At 40.0% G+C, this 18,095-nt stretch overlaps 1 protein-coding gene across 2 annotated transcripts in view; it reads right to left on the bottom strand.

Annotated features, from left to right (window-relative positions):
• immp2l (inner mitochondrial membrane peptidase subunit 2) overlaps nt 1–18,095 on the bottom strand; it is a 50,211-nt gene that overhangs the window by 18,846 nt on the left and 13,270 nt on the right. The gene's annotated exons all lie outside the window — the stretch shown is intronic.

Below are 18,095 nucleotides of genomic sequence, written 5' to 3'. Positions count from 1 at the left end.
TGGGATTGTGATTGGCTTCTCAGTGGAGCATATTTTCATTGGTTGTCTCTGTGGTCCATCGAGGAGGGTGTTGTCTATGTGGTCGTCTACCGTACGTTTCCAATAAGCTCAACAACTGTTGCAGAATGAGCTCTACTCTGTAGTCCAGTGTTGTTGGCGTTGAGAAGTGTTGAGTATGTGGACGAAAGATCTATCCGGATCGTCCCTGTGCATATGTAGACGGAGCATAGTCATTTCAAAAGGCTTTGCCAATGTTTGTCTGTGTTGTTCACAAACAAAGCCAAGCTGGCATATTATAGCCTGTATGAACTCAGACAGCAAGGACCCATGCTTAAGCAGGTCACAGCGTTTTTCCACTTATTCCCTAATTAAATTCAGTGGGTCGCATGTTTTTTAGAAAAAGCAATGACTTGCTCAATTTCCCCTCTTCTATTATGCAGAGTTTTATAGCTACTGAATGCAAATGCAGGTCAAAGCTTGTTTAGGATTTTTACTTTGACGGATGAAAGCTATTCGGCACAAGAAAATGTCTTATAGCCATTGAGATTCTATAGAGATGCTGCGGTCTCGAGATTACTGGTTCCTTTGTTCAGTTTGCAAACCAGTATAACACACAATCATACCCAAGAGTATGTTTTACATATGAAATATTTTGCATATGAAATATTTTACATATATAGCTATACATATATGCATACATGAGTTTTACATATGAAATATTGAAGAGCAGGATGATAGGTTTGACTCTAGAGCAAGTTGTTTGCCACCACCCCATCCCCACAAAAAAGGACATTTTTTTAAAAGTTAAATACATCTTTTTTTATTATTATTATTATTATCGTTACATTTTCCGGCATAATTTTCATACAACTGTCTTACGACTAATTTCAGTTCGGTCAAATCCAAACCACCTCCACATAATTCTTGCGACATTGACTGACAAGTCAACAAATTATCAACTGGGGCTACGCTCACTCAGCGGCTGAAAGCAACTGACAAAACTGAAGCTCCACACACGATGAAAGCCTGTTAACACGGTGGCAGCGCAGACTAGCACGGCAGTGACAAGTTAGTGATCATCAACGGTGATGTCAAGCAAGCAGAGATTTTATTTACTTTATTTGACTATTTCTTTCAATTCAAGAAATCACATTACTTCACTTACAGCACCAGGTTCAGGAGCGAGTGTCTTGAGTGCTGTGTTGTGAATGACTCTCAGGGCACTTGATTTATCATGCACAGCCACGATCGACCTTAAGCAATTGTTCTAACACACAATTGTTTACAAGCTTGCTTCCACTTTTAAACGATAATTTATTTTCGGGACATCTCCAACAACACCAACAACAGAGCTTCTTTTGCGGGTGTGGGCCATATTAGCTCTAACTCATTTACCGTCTGAGCACGTTTGTTTTTCTTTTCGAGATAGTATCGGTGCTCGATATTGCACGTCGACAATAATGTCATGGACAATATATATTGCTCGCCTTTAGTCATCATCACAAAAGGTTTAAGTATGGGAGGTATATTTACCTGCTGTGCCTTCAAGACTGTTGCCTCGTTCGACGTGGCTGGCACATTATTTCTTTTGTCTGCCTTGAACAAATGTGTTTCTGCACAATTGACCCCAACATCAGTTACAATCGATGTCATATTATAATGACGGACAAAGAGAAAAATATACAGTCACACTTTAGATTAGGGAACATTTATTACCCAATATAAACTACTTATTTTATATGTGTCTTCATGGCATATTAGCCAGTAATTTTACCCTGGAATAGGCAATGAAAGTTCACTCTAAACAACACCATAATTACCAAGTCATAACTGTAAATAAACTAGAAATTACTTTATTAAGTTCATATGTGTTCCCTAATCAGAATTCAGTTTTTACATAATCGTATTGTGCAGATTTTAAACTTAAATCTATGTTCATTGTAAAATCTACAATGGCGCGCACGTTGAGAAATCTGCGTCATTGAGACATTTATCAGCCCAACTGGGTCATAGATCAGTGAGGTTCCAGCTCCATGGACAGAACTGTTACAGCGTACCTATTCATCACCGGGGGGGCAGGTAAAATACGACCTACCAGAGGCTTGTGTGGAACAGGTCAGCAAGAACCCACGCACTCCCCCCTGTTGTATGACCCTGAAGACACACAGCCACCGCTTAAGAAACAGCTCAGCGAATATTGAACTTCTTTGTTAAATGCTTCTGGAGACAAATGGAGCCAAAAAAAAAAAGGGGACTCAGGTTCAGAGCGACAGCCTGCCACCACAGGCAGCAACAAGGCTTCAACAGAGAGGAGGATTGTGGGTATTTATGAGAGGACTGAAGGGATTAAAGAGAGATGGCAGCTCATATTTAAGCTCCTTGTTCGCTTCTTCACCTGAGCTGTCGAGTTTAACTCAGGTTCAACTCCGGTTCATCATCCGTGAGAGGGACATATTAAATCCTCTATGCAAGACAAACAAACACGAGTGAGGGAATGTGCCTTGGTGAAAAAAAAGTGTACCTTCAGCAAATCTCCGGTCGAGGCAGGAAACACACACACACACACATATACAAAAGTCAAATCCAGGGACAATCTGTCAAGGAGAAATCAGAACTGTGCAAAGACTAGCGGCAGGTGGAACACAATCTTTAATCCAGAGTCAGATTTGACACTTTGAAATGTAATGTTAACTAGAAGCACTCACCACAGTTACATGCAGGGCACCTAACTAAGGCAGTTGCTCGACTAAGTTGGCAAGTCCAATTGCAGCGGGTTATCCTGGTTCACATGCAGCAGAGCCATAACCGAATTATTGAGTAATGTCACCTCCCTAATGAGAGGTGGAAGCTCTTCCGTCCTTCCGGATCAACTGTCAGTAGACTTGGATCACACAGCCAACAGGCAGCAAGCAGACGTTTCAGACTGCTATATTGTTCACAGCCATCATGCTGGCTGATCAACGAAAGAGGTCCAGAATTAGCAAGTTTCTGAATAAAATATAACATTTAAGAGGAGAGATTGTTTTATTTCTATTGTAAGAATAATAGATGTTGAGTATAGAGATGAATACGGAGCTTGGTGAGGTGATATATACCTCCGTTTGAGGTGAGGTCATGTTGAAAAATGCTTGATGCACAGTCTGGTCCTGGACAAAAGTCTGATCTGGTTTTAATACCACTGTTAAACATTCACTCAACAGAGTCGTGCTTTAGCGTGTGCAACCATGCTAGCGGTTCAGTGATGGCCATGTTGTACTCAAACAAATCCCAATCCCCTCTAAACTTCTTGTGAGAACTCGTGATCAAAACAACCTGAGAGAAGATGGTTGAAGACAACTCTAGACATCAGCAGAACAGAGTGACAACAGAGCTGACATCAGGTTTGTTGTGTATTCAATGCTGTGTATGTGTAACTTGATTGTTTCACATCTTCAGAGTCAGAGTCAGTCTGATCATAGACAAGTTAGACAGTTCCATGCAGGCTTCATGGAGCTATTAACTGCATTATCCAGGTAGTGAAGTCTGACTAAGGTAGATTCAAATTTCTCTCCCATAATCAGACTAAGCTCTTTATATGCATTTTTAAAGTCTGATCTTAATCGCAATAGTTCTGTTTTCTGGAGCGTCAAGTAACCATGGTCAGTCATGAAGGAGAATACTGAGCAGGTCATTCTAAAGAGAACAGAGAAAAAGTAAAATGGAACAAAGACAACAAGACCAACAGAAATGAACAACCCAATGATCTATCTAAGTAAGGAAAAGAAACATGAGATTATTGGGCTGGTGGAAACAAATATTTTAGCAAAGCTACAAACAATTATCTGAAGGTTATTATTTCACACTGGTCTGCTCCGCATATGCAGGCTGGTCACTTAACACAAAAGTTGTTCGTGTTTTACAGCCGTTTCACATTTTGGGTAACAGTCCATGAAAAAGGCAAATAATCCTTGGTGGATGAATGATGCTCATTACAAGCCTTGCACGGCAGTAATGTTTCCCTTTTGGGCTAAAATAAACTCTGCGAGACAGTTCAGCTATTTTCTCATGAATTATTAGCTCATTGCTAACATTCAGTTGGCCAGGCGGTGTGATGTTCGGGGTAAGTAAATACAGGAAGAATCCCATTTATCTCACTTCCTTGGGGCAGAACCTTTTGGCTGTTCAGTAATTATTTTCTTGCTCTCCGCCCCGGGGAACGCAAGGCAATATTTACTACGATTTCACTGCTGTAACGTCAAGGTAATATTGCAGTTTAACCTGAACTAACGCGCTTTAGAGAATACATTTAAAATGATTAATGGCTTTTATAATGTTAGTGAGTTGAAAATATTACGAGTACAGTAGTTATATATGTAATTTCAAATATATATATATTTTAATACTTTTTTTCAGATAAAAAAAGCTACATCTTCTCTAGAAACACTGGACAATGCAATACAACTACAACTTTGGTACTAGTAACAGTTTTATAATCATCATTGTAAGTTGTTGGCATATAAAATAAACAACACTTTTGACACGCCTGAGATGAATATCAATGATAATGTGTATGTGCACCACCAGTAAGCTGCACACAGTAAATCTAATACAGGCAATAACTTGCGGCCTCAGCTCATCAGACAGGCAGTTCCATAGTTCCACCCCCTCACAGAGAGAAAACGGTTGAGAAAACAAAACAAATACAACTTCCTCAGTAAACAGGCATCTCAATTTCAAATGTACTACTGAACAGAAAGAGATATTGAAAAACGGGCTGACAGTGCTCGAAGCAGATATAATTTTATTTGTGCCGTCAACCACAAATCATACTCTCTGTCAACATTATTTTGCAGTTTAGGAAGATTGCAATGACCCAGCACTAGTCTGCACCATTTATCACCAAAATTTCAAACAGAGTCAGACGTAACGTGTCATGTTGACCTTGCTAAAATGTTAGACAAAAAAAACCCAACAGTACAGAGTTATTAATAATCAATATATTATATATAATAATATGAAAAGTCACAATTAATTTCAACACAGAAAGGTTGACAGGTTAAAGAAAAAGATGGCAGTAACACACTGAAATGCAGAGGAACATTTGAGAGCTGTAGTCTGCAAGAACTGTGCAAGTGATGAAGATATTGTTTGGTTCCAAGTCATGAGCTGTATGTAAGTATTGACCATAACATTTACGTTTGTCCGCCCTGACCATATTTGGAGCTGGTTATTGTGACAAATTCACTCTCAACACACCTCAGACCTAAATATTTTCTTTTATGTGAAGTCTGCAGTTTACCAGGATTAAAAACAACCGGATTATCATTATCTTATATCAACATGACAAGGGTGCGATGTTAAGTGAGGACAAGCACTGACAGTTCTCAGTCACATATATTGTCGTGTCCAACGTGACATAGTCATGTGAAGCCTTGAGATGTGAAACAGTGTTGACGTGCTGGATGCATGTCAAGCGATGACAGGAATAATATCTGGTTTCATCTGCAAGGCAGCAAAAAGCAACACTGAGACATCATCACATTCTGGAGTGTACATATCAACCTGGCGGTGGACGAGAAGCTGCTACCTACGCACACTGAACCGGCTCAGTCTAAAGATGAGAATACAACCACCGTGCTGTGTCCTTGATGCCAACCAGGATAAAAGTGATCAATTAAAAATTCAGTCTGAAAAGCTGCACTCAAGCGCAAGAGAATTAAAAGTGCTCTCTCTTGTCTGCTGTGATAAGGTCATTGTGATTTTCCAACGTGAAGTTCCTGAGCAGTGAGAAGATAGGAAAATCATTTTCAAATATGAGAGAAATCAACTTAAATAGTCAAGACTCATGAATGTGTCCAAAGTTGCTTTAAACGCGTCTTTGTTATATGTAGCTGAACAAGACAACAGCATGCTAAAGTGCAGTTGGGAGAAGAGCTTGTCATGAGAAGGATTTCTGCACCTAAAACGATAAATCACATCACACGCAGCTGACCTCAGTTATGAGCTCAAAGCTAAATAGCAGGAAGGGGAAATCCATATTACGCCACTTGAACAACAATCCTAAAAGAGAAAAATATTATCTACTAGACATTACATAATTGCTACATAATTCCATATATCATGCTTCATATATTTGATGTCTTCAGTATGTAAAAAAATAAAGAAAAAACACAGAGTCAGAAGGCCTGTCCAAACTTTCAACCTGTATATATATATATATATAAGAAACAAGACAAGAAACTAAAACTAATATTCTGTATATGTGAATAAAGTGGACAAGATGTCTGGAAAATAATACCTAGATAAAAACTTGAATAATTGCTTAGGTTTTGGGGGTCAGTTGAGAAATTATGTAGCAATTCAATATTACATGATAATAATGAAAGCCAGATGTACTGATGATTAAAATGTGCTGTGAGGAAATGTGATTATATTTAAATTGTCACTTCAATATGGCAGCAGCAGCGTCTTCCATCCTGCGGGGAGCTTCGGTTTGAGGAGTGTGGTCTTTGTGAATGTGCAGTTTTAGTGTTCATAAAAAAGTCTGGGTTATTAAAAGTGATAAAAATCGTGTCACAGCAGTCGATATAAAAACAGTCAAAGAGCAGAATTGTCAGTCACTCTTTAATAAATGTAGGGTTATCTTTGAGAGGGTGCTAAGGTGGGTGTTTCACTGTAGATCTGCGGTTATTGATAATGGTTATGATTGGCGGACGACGAGGAAGCAGTTGTGTATACGGTAGATAGCGTTAAAGTAAGAGATTTTTTTTTTAGAATTCAACACCAAACAGCATTATATTAAGGAACCCATGCAGTACAGAAAGACTCTCCAGAAAGTGTCAATTTCAGAACACACCTGAGGGGACATGAAGTGTGACAACAGATATGCAAGGAGCCAAGCAGTGTAAGTAATGTTGGAGTCTGCAAGCTCTCGCCACACCAGGCGATGATGGATCCAGTGAAAAATAAAGTCATTCTTTTTAAGGGCTGTCCTCTGGAGGGCAGGTGGGAGGAGACGCTCTAATAAAGGGAGTGAAGGTAATACAGAGAGCAGGACTGAAAGTTCAACGTGAGCACTGGCAGCGGAATAAGAACAAGGTTGAGATAGATGAGAGCTAGCTGGAGGTGTGACACCGGCTGTCTCCCTCTGATGACCCCAGACAAACTCCTCTTTAGCAACACCTGCACAAAGTATAGCTGGTTTGGAATGGTTTATGATGAAACGAGGACATGTGATGATAATTGTCTACATTCAGTATCGATGTCAACAAATAACAGAGAAACGGAACAAAGAATTTCTATGGGACACACACACAACAGCAACACCCCACTAGTACCCTGTGGAGATGAACTGCCATTTTTACGATTTTAAAATTCAACTGGAAGCCATTGCAGTCGCAGGGATTATAATGCGTCTAAACCAAAACCATAGAGGACAACGCTGAAATCCATCTGCTCCATCATTATCATTCCACTCACCTACAATGGATTCATTACTTTCGTTTGCCAGAGAAAATAAAATGGAGAAGTCATCAATTTGGAGGAGCAGCTGAGTGACAGGCAGCAAAGTTGCTGGTGCTATAAATGCTAGAGAATAATGACGGCGAGTGTCACAAGGCACAGCTCGCATCACCCATGACCCTCTGCTACAGAATGTCTGAACCTCCCGGTCACAGTGGCAGTCGAGCATCAGATGGACACCAGGGGAACAGAGTTGATGTTTATCGTCAAGGACGTTTAGGAGCCCCGAGGGTTCCGGAACATCAGATAACCGGAACAATTAACTCTGTGGATCAATGTTCCTGCTCCAGGTCACAGGGGTGGAAACGCCAGCAAACAGCAAGTCTGACGGTTTTACTACACAGAAGACGATGATACGTATCAACGGCAAGTCACTGGAGGGTGGCGCTCTGTCTGATTAACTCTCAACAAAAGGGTGGCGGCACAAAAACCTAATGCTTGCAGCTCAGAAGCACACGCATTAGCTACACAAAATATGTTCTATAAGACCTTCTTGAGCATCGTTTCCATGTCACTTATAATTCAAATGAAGTTTACAGCTTACATCATGTTACACAGCAGAGTCACTTTAACACAAATCCAACCAAGACCAAACAATCCTGCGCTAGTTAAAATGGAGACTGCCAGCGCCTTCTGTTGAAGCACTTATTCCCTGTCAAAGACACTTAAATAATGTCCAGCATGCATCTTGGACCTTTTTGTCCCCTACAGAGTTTGACTGACGATGGCTTCTGATATCTTTTCTTCACTTTGTTGAGTGGCGGCACAGTAACAATTTTGAAGCACGAGTGAGCAAGTTTTGCATAGACAAACAACATGAAGTCAAAGTCTTGTGTTCTGTCACCAAAGGAAAAATTCAACTAAAAAATACACTGTCAACTACCAGGTGAAACTTTCAAATGTATTCATCCATGTTCACAGGGAGACAGGGTTACATTGTTAGCTGTGACCACCATTAAAGACTTTAGATGTTTTGATTCCTGACTGCCTGTGGTTATTGGCAGAAGGTTAAAACACCTGAGATTTTAAATGGAGTGTGAAAGTCAACCTGTCAGGACAAGCTATTCCGAGCTGAAACTGTCTTTTAACACACCACATGAATGATGAGAGTATGTTTTTGGGGGCCAGTGACTCACTTGCAAAGGCCAGAGTGCACCATCATTTGACCATTTCAGCTGTTACTGGCTCCCGACATGTTTTTGCATGGTGTTTTGCATGGAACCAACACATCTTATCTTCATTCTATGACAAAAGTTATATTTAGCACAACGGCTGTGCTCTCTTTTCACATTATAATCAGCTGGTTCTTTGCCAGAGAACAACTTGGGTTGAGGCTTAATTCTACTCCCCCCGAACCGACCATCTGTCTCCCTCACATAATAAGTTCCATCTCCAGTTCTGACGATTTCTTCAAACAGAAACATGCCACTTTAAAGAAACCATTTGCCTCCTCCCCTAATTCTCTTCTTGTTCTGTTTTCACTTGGACCCCAGGACAAACTCAGTCGATCATCTCCTGAATTTCTTCCAAAATACTAAAGCAGCAGTACCATGTATGCTGAAAACTAATTTGGTATCGCAGTCTAAAACATGTATATTCACTCTGTGACTGCATATGTTTGGAGAAATATAACGGCTTTATTCAGAACTCAGAGTTGTTGGGATTCCTTCAGTTGTGTATCAATGCTAATTTGTAAGTTGCAGTGTCATCTTGAGGTCATGTGTCTTTGACACCACCAGTGTTCCCTGATCAAGTGTGGTTGTTGTGGAGGCAGCATTGAGAAAGTAAGTGCCGTCATGCTCCTTAATTTATGACTGAACCAAGGCAACAGAAGTAATGGCTGAGGGGGTCAAAACAGTCAGCATGGCTGAGGTCAGAGGCACCAGGGCTCTTCAAGGTCCAAGTCAAAACACCGTACTGTACCTCTGACATTAAGGTTGAAATTGTTAGGAAGCAATTCACTGTTCACAATTGAATCATGAAGCTGCCCTCTGGATACTTAAATAAAAACAACTATTAATGGTTGTTTAGATATATAGTTTGTGTTTTCTGGAAGGCATGGAAGACCTGGGATAAAACTGAGAGCATTCAGAACAACCTTCCAATCTCTCTCAAGCCACAGCAGATGGACCTTCAGCAAATGAGCACCCTGCTTCCAAGGCGACTTTGTAGCGGCTACAGTGAAAGCCATGTCAAGAAGACAAAGTACTGGACTGTATGTTCTCAGAATATGCTATGAACATCAGTGCAGTCGTATGGCCTATAAGCTAAAGAGAGGTCCACACAGACAGATCGGTGACCATGGGAGGTGATGGGAGCTAGTTAGATCAGCACTTGTCAGTGTTTTCGTAAGCGGAGCTGCAGGTTCACTTTTTGAGATTTGAGCAGTAAAAACAAAGGAAGAGTGCTGCCACAGTTACTGAAAAAAAGAAATACCACTACTGATTACTCCCACACAAAGTAGCGTAGTTACGTTACAGATTACTTGAAGTAACTACGTTGGATTACAAGCGACTTTTCAAGTTATATTTAGCAGCAGCCGACAACAGCCCTCATTCAATGAAAATAACATTTCAAAGGCAAATTCACGGTTGTGTTTTTGAAACAAGGCAACCTCAGAAAAAAATACAGAACACTTGCATTTTAATTTTAACCTTCACATCTAAGCTTAAAAACGGTTTATCTATCTATGTTTGGAATCGTTTTTTCAGCACAATCTTGGATTGTAGAATTAGCATTTATTTGGACACACCGTATAACCTAAAACAAAAGCAACAAATCTATAAATGGAAAAACAATTGTCCTTTCCCTGTAAGAAACTAGTATTAACTTTCAACTAAATCAATTTGAAAGCAAATACACAGTCTCGCTATCGCTATGAAACGTGCACAAATGTGCAACACAAAGTGACATGTTGTGATTTATAAGATGTAAAATATATATTTTAAAAATAAAATTATTGTGAAATTCTGTGTAGTGTCAAATTCTAAATATCAATTATGTCATTATGAACAAAGCTTTTTGCGAAATGTAATTAAAGAATCACCTGAAATTGCCCTGAAATTTGACTCAAACATCACTTTATGTGAGTGAATTGCGTCCATTCCTTCTGCAACACATTGGCTGATTAAAACAGGCAGATCACTCTGGACAAGTCAAGTTTAATCCAAATTGGATTTCCTGAGTCTGACCACAGAGGTCAAGTGATCCAGCAGAGTCTAAATCAATACTATTGACATGTGAGCAATAGTGTATTGACTTGCAGCTGAGGGGATGACGGGGAGCTGTTGTGATCCAAACAATGTTCAAGGTTTATTTTCACAATGTACACATTTTCAATAAATCCAGGGTGATATGAAATATATAAGAATCCCCGAGAAACAGGAATTGCTAAATAAGAAAAGAAGGTGAGGAGTGAGAAGCAGAGCTCTTCTGCCGGGGAGTTCTCTCAGGGTTTCATTAGACCGATTGAACACACACCCACACACACAAACGGCTCAAAGTTCAAACTTTGGATTTCTCGCTAAAACACAACTCTCATCTAACAGTAGTGGTTTAAATGAATTCCTTGGTTGAATGTTTGCTGGCCAGAGTGTGAGGTTGCGAGTGGAAAAGAGTGTGATTTTCTACTTGAGTGCAAAAACATGTTGGTAGGCTTCTGTAACAGGGACCACCTGACAACCAGTGCATAATTGCTACATGTTTAATTCTTTGCCATTCTACTGTGTTTAAAGTTTCATACTTTGGAGTCACAATGCTAGTAAAAGATCGATGACCTGCAACAGAGGTATGGCGTTTTACTCGGGGAACACATTTCTCCCAGCATGAGACACGGCAAAGTGACCCCATTCAGTCCACCTTGGCTTAAATGGCAATGGATGGAATGAGTTGACACAGATTTACCTTCACATTGGTGTTAACCTCAAGTTGTACTACATCTGTGGAATACCCACATACATGGAGTTTGAGGAAAAAAAAAATCAATCCTCAAATCTGAGAGAGCAGGGGTTATGCTCGCCAACCTCAAAAAATTTAACAGAGATGAGTAGAAATGACTGCCCCATTGAAACACCGCAGCTTTGGAATACTGAATGTCGAAGTGTACATTTTTAGTGTGTGTTTCGCTCTTTCATGATGGAGTGTATTACCTCCTTTAAAGCAAACGTCTTTGATCAACCAAATGAACATTCGAGTGAGATTGGGCGGCGGAGAGCCACAACAATGTGTAGCTGACTGAGTGTCTGACAGTGAACACGAGTGAGTCAGTGTGTGGGGGTGGAATGAGTGGGTGAATGAGTCCTTGAGAGTGTGTGGAAGGGATTGTAAATCATATGTGCACAGATATGTAAGCGTGAGTCTGCGTGAAAGGTAGTGCATCAGACTGAGCTGAATACAGGGCGGCATTTGTGTGTTTGCCTACCGAAGCAAGCCTTTTTTAAATATATCTATTAACACACACACGAGTTTTCTTTGTGGGAACCACTCAGTGCCATAATGCTTTCCACAGAGTCTAACCCTAAACTCATCCTCCAGGTTTGGACCTGTGGGGATTGGCAAAAGACACACATACATAAATGACAAATTAAACAACCCTATTTCACAAAAATCAGTTGACATCACATCGACACACACTATAAAACCTCATCATGCAGTTGCCCAATGACAGACAATACAAGATGTTGTGCACAATGTTGTGCACTTTTCAGCAGTAACACTAGTTTGGTTGACAGGACTGTTAAAGTCAAGATTTATGTCGAGCAATTTGAAGTTTATTACCAATATAAGTGATGAGGAAATGATAAAAAAAAATAATCAGAGTGACCAGGCTGGACGCTAAGCAGGAAGACGAATGGTGGCCATTAATAATGACCAGTAATTTGAGAACCTAAGCAACACAAAGACTATTAAAAAATGCTGGTTATTAATGAGCCTCATAGAAGAGGAAATGGCCACACTCCTCTCCGCTTACGGGCTTTAACGATACAGTTTGAAATTTTATAAAGTTTGACTCCTGGTCAACAGACACATCTCCAGACAGACATGCAATGAGAACATGAGGCCATAAGACAATGGCTAAATGTCTTCACTGCAGAGTTGGTGTGTGTGTGTTTTCATCCTTTACAACTGAAACTGAAACATTATCCTGTTTGTACTATTTATTTCTAGACAAGCCAGACTTCAGTAATGACCCTCACCACAGCCTGTAACATGGAAATATTCAGCTAGCCAGCAAAATAGAAGGGTAGAAATGACTTGGGTGAACTCTCATTCTTCTCCCATTGAGCATGTGCCATAATAACAAGAATAAATTCCTTCAACATCAACTGAAAAATGATACTCATTTTTCACTTTCCTCTCAATCGCTAAAATTGAAAGTAGCTGAAAGCAAGATATGTTTTTACATGCCGATTGTTCCCCGCTGTCACTTGCATTTTTCATTCTCTATCCTGCTTAATAAAATGAAAATTGATCTCTATGGCCCACTGTCGTATGTTACTTTTTGCAAGACAATATTTTGTAATATTTACTTTGTACATACGCCAAAGCCATCAAAAATGCAAGAGTTTGAATCTGGCTTCCCCAAACCACACAATTCTGCTGAGACTAATATGTCAATAGAAAGTCCTGCCAACAAAACATGCAGTACTATTTTACATTGTTTGTCAGTTGCTCTATTTCCAAGACACGGTTAGGAATTACTGCATTATTGGGAGGGAGACTTCAGCATTTCATAAGTCAGTCGAAGATGCAGGATATGTCCCCTTTAAAAACTGGAACAAACAGAGGGATAATCTATTCGGCCTGAATTGTTGCCCCATCCCCATAACTCTATGATCTGTCAGCCACAGATGTTTTTCCAGGCCTACAGGTATCACTCCCTGGAACCCCTCTCACCCGAGACATCGCCTGTTTCAACTGCTCCATCACAAAGAAGCCTTTGATGCATCAGATCTAAAACCTGCTTTTGAAACAGTTCCTACATGAACATCCCCCACCTCACACCCACTGATACAAATGCTTTCTCTGTATTATAATAAAAAATGACGAAGGTTCTACATTTTCACTGAAGTACCCTTATTTAAAGGCATAAACAGACGCATTCACTTAGTAAAAAAATACATTTTTAAAATGCTTCTTCTGCACGGAGCTAATCCAATGATGACAGAAACCTGAATACTTTGTTTAAGGAAATATCAAACCGTGACATTGACAAACGACATCTGACAAGAGCTGACTACGATCCTTGCAAGGTTGTCTTTAATATATCAATGAAGCCTCATAACCTCGCCTATTAAATGTTTTTTTTTTTTCAGGAATCACATCACTCCTGCATACACAGCTTTGTTTGTTTAATGTGTTCACTAACCAAGTTTAGAAAATGGCAGCCATGTTAAAATAGCTTTTTTTTTTTTACATTGAAAGAGTGGCAAAAACATCAAATAAAGCATTTAGAGCAGCTTTAAATAAACCCTGTCAATAAAAAGCAAAGTCATCGAGTGACGGCACTGAAAGTCACAGTGACGTGTCGATTGACAGACTTTAAATGAAAATTGGCTAACATAATCCCAGCGTCCATCTTTTAACATATTGCAATGAGTCAAATGCAACGTGAATTCATTGTTGTCAGTACTGGACGCAAAAGTCAACTCTTCCACAGTCAATATACAGTATCACGCCATGAGAGTGAGAATGTGCCGGATGACGTAGAACTATGAACCACTAGAATTATGTACAGAAGAACAACTAGTCAATTGCAAAGACAATGTTAGTAGACCTCGTGGTGTAAAAAAAAAGTTACGTGCTTGAACATGTGGTTAATATATTGGGATTCATGCGAGGAACACATAGCCTTCAGTCCAGATGAGCCGTTGGTCAAATCACAGACACAGCCTGGCATCTGAGATGCCATCACTCTCAACTCAGTATACTCAGTTACCGTGACTTGCAATGAACCTGAACCTGTTCCCATTATGCTCTGGGCCTCGACACGTCACGTCAATGAAATCTGAGGTGTTCTTCTTCCTGTCAACCTGCCGCACAGGGTTCCTGGATCAGCAGTGGGATTGTAAAGTACTTTAATGTCAATAAATTGCCAGTAATTTCATTGGCCTGTTGTGACGAGTCCAATTATATTGGCAGTATGATTCTGCGATCAGAACCTCACCTCATCATGTGTCTCGCTGCTGAACCCTGCTTCCAACACTTGTTCAGAATGTTAGATATTCTTGTGCATTTTTGGTACACAAAATTGGCCGTTATACAAATATGGCTTGTAGAGTGTTTTGAGTTATGTGAAGCACTGTAAAGTTGTATTGCTTTGTTTTATCATTGGACAAAAATGGCTTAGGTTGAATCATATTTCATTTGTTTGGTATTTTCAGTATTTTTTTGCTGTTTGAGGATGTTTTGCATATTGTGTCTCAGTCACCGAATTGTAGCCTCTATTTCTGAACCTGCTCTGAATAGATGGTATACTCAAATATATATAATATACTCAAAATATTTATAAATAAATATGTTTTGTATTTTTATGGTAGGTTGATTATTGTGGGTTAATCATATCTAAGTAGCTTGCAAGCTAAAAAAGTCTGGGCACCCTGCTGTAGAATGTACCATATTGTGTAGGCTGATTTTCCAAACTAAATGAATGGAAATGAATGAACATTATTCTTTTTACTCTTTAACTGAATTCCAGGTTCCAAGTCCAAATTTCCTGGGCAAGGATAATAGTGTTGTAAACATCGAGCAGGTGTAAATGGGTAGCATGTTTATAGATGCATTGGTTTTCTCTCCAGGACTTGGACGACAAATTAAAAAATGAGCAGATCAGAAATACTAAAACACCGGGCTTTAACTCACAAATACTAGTTATTGTTTTTTTAATGAAATTTATAAACACAATTTTATAATAAAAAAAAAAATCAATCCACTGTATGCTCTTGTTTGCTCCTGTGCTTCTGTTGAATGCAGGCATCACCTCCTGGGAGTAGCTGGAACAGGAGATAATATGGACAGAGCAGGGTTTACAGAAACACCGTCCCAGCTAATTGGCACCATGGTAATGGCAGCTTGCATGAGGAAAAAAAAAAAAAAGGTCAGGCTGCCTGGAGCAATGCCACCATTCTCTCCCCCACTTACCCTTGCCACCCAACCGCCACCATCGATTCACCCTCCCCAGCATCGATCCCTGAGTCACACTCACAGAGACGAGGCTTCGGTGTGTCTGCTTTATGGAGGTGTTTGCCATTGATTCCCGGAAACAGCCTCAAATTTAATTACATCGGTGTTACACAAACTGTCTTGTGCCGATGGCAGTTACAGGTGACAAGAAATAGGGTTGTGAGTTCTGCGAAAGAAACGATCGCGTCTGGATTGGTGAAATGGTTTGGGTCCAATTTCTGCTGTTAGACTCTGCGCTTTAACCCATGAACTATGAAATATATAATAGGAATGTATAAGCAAGTCCATTGGTCAGAACTGATGTCTTTTATTTATTTCTTCAGTGGTTCAAGCAGTCCTGCGGTTTTTGAAAAACAGTTTTGACAGATTTAGCGTTATCCTCAGCAATCTCCGTCGGTGCAGGAGCCATGAAGCATCGAGCACTTACGCCGTAGCATCAAACCTTTTTCTCCGTTCCAATTACCTCAGAAGTCAGAGCAGGGAATAATGTCACAGCTGAGTTCATCCAGTTGCAGTAACCAAAGGAAGACACTCCATAAAAAAAGTTGCAGGCATCAGCCATGCTAGCCTATAGCTACTGTTAGCACGATCCGCATTGCGGTTTACACGCAAAACATCCCAAACAACATACACGCTCCTCGTGTATGGTTTTGTTTCGTGATGTTATCGTACATCCGTACTAAATAAAAGAATCACATGATATTGACATACTTGGTAGGAGAGCTTGTTACTGGTGCACTTTCAGTTTTGTTTTGATCTTGATTTTACCTGGATATATATATATATATATATATGTATATATGTATGTATGTTTACAGTAGCTCTTTTGTGCCTGGGCCTTCAGTCTGGAACGTGATGTAAAACATGTAAAATGCAGCTTTACTCATATGTTGTATGTCAATACAGTCCAATAAAAAGGATACAGCACCATCTTCTAAGCATTCTACATTGTATATTGTACATTGTATAGACTTGGTCAAGTGGCTATTGAGATGATCTTTTATACAGGAAATAAGACGCAAAGTAAGAGCTATTCTGGCGAAATGTCAAAATATTGTTCAAAGACTTTGATTTGCATTTAACTATAACTATATACTATAAACCTCGCCATAAATGATAAACTGCATTTTCAATGCCGATGTGAGTCACGGTCCTAAGACATGGACCATCATTAGATCCATGATCTACATGATCTATATGACTTAGTTCCACGTTTCACTTTGCCATTCCCTAAACTAAGCGTATGGCATGTGTTTCACCTACTATTCATTGTTGATAATCCTGAAGTCTGTTTAATTCAGTGGCGTGAATTAAGCTCCAGTCTGCAGCGTCGCTCACATACACAGACCGGGGCCACGTTATTGGTGGCCTGAGCCACATAAAAAGTAAAATAAATGGCGCACACTATCTATGTCGCTTGATATTTCGAGGAGGATCACAAAAAAATGTATGAATTTTCAATATACATGAGCAAGAGAAATACGCCGGATGTGAACCAGCAACCTTGTGACACACGGTCATGTGCTTTAACCTCTATCCTGCCGCTAAGTCACATGACCAGCTGTTCAGGTGAGCCTCGCAGCCTTATATATTTGTAGGATGTGGCTCTTTTCAGCAACACAGTAAAATAATGCGGCACTCAGCCTCTGACTGGGTGGCCACCCCTGGACTACACAATATATTCTTGACCTTGCTTCAACCATGCATTGGTGGGCCATATCTATCAGCATCTAATGCACAACTCAGTCTTATCTAGACTGCTTTCGCTAGCTAGGGACCACTGAAGACCATTTTTTTTTGTTACCAAACAAACACTTATTAAGGCTGCAAAATTCAAAGAGCAGTCTTATGCAAGTAACCATATGGTATGCCTACTGTGCAATTGTAATCCCGTAACTTGAAAACATTCCCCTGCAGCCAGTTGCATCTGTACGCCTACCCAACTACCTTCCACTCGATTTAATCATTTAAGGGCAACCAAAACAGCACTAAACCTCTGGATGAAGGATTCATCAAACCTCCAAGTGTCAGTTATGCTCCTCTAACAATGCCACAGCCTCAGAGATGTAGTGAACTGGTATGATAAAATTAAAAGCACAAAAACCAAGCTGTCCATCATCTTGGAAAGTCTATTCAGTCGCTTTCGGTGAAAGACTGTTCTGCATCAGCCGGTGAGGGAAAAGATTAGCGAAATTCTGATGCAGCGCTCACAGGTTGTCAAAAAACCTGAGTGGGAGTTTCAGCTGACATCCAGATTGGATTCATGGAGCTTTTGTTAATGTGTCAGGTCAAGTTATACAGCTACAATATAGAGCTAGCATATGAGGTCGAGACCTCCATGAGAGTGCGTCTCTGATGTTTTTAAATCAATTTAAATTCATCACCATAGTCAATACTTCACATCAAATCTTCTT

The sequence above is a fragment of the Synchiropus splendidus genome, chromosome 14 (assembly GCF_027744825.2).
Source record: "Synchiropus splendidus isolate RoL2022-P1 chromosome 14, RoL_Sspl_1.0, whole genome shotgun sequence".
NCBI classification, from domain to species: domain Eukaryota; kingdom Metazoa; phylum Chordata; class Actinopteri; order Syngnathiformes; family Callionymidae; genus Synchiropus; species Synchiropus splendidus.
Note: the sequence above shows the minus strand (reverse complement) of the source record. Positions and strands in the feature narration are given on the sequence as shown.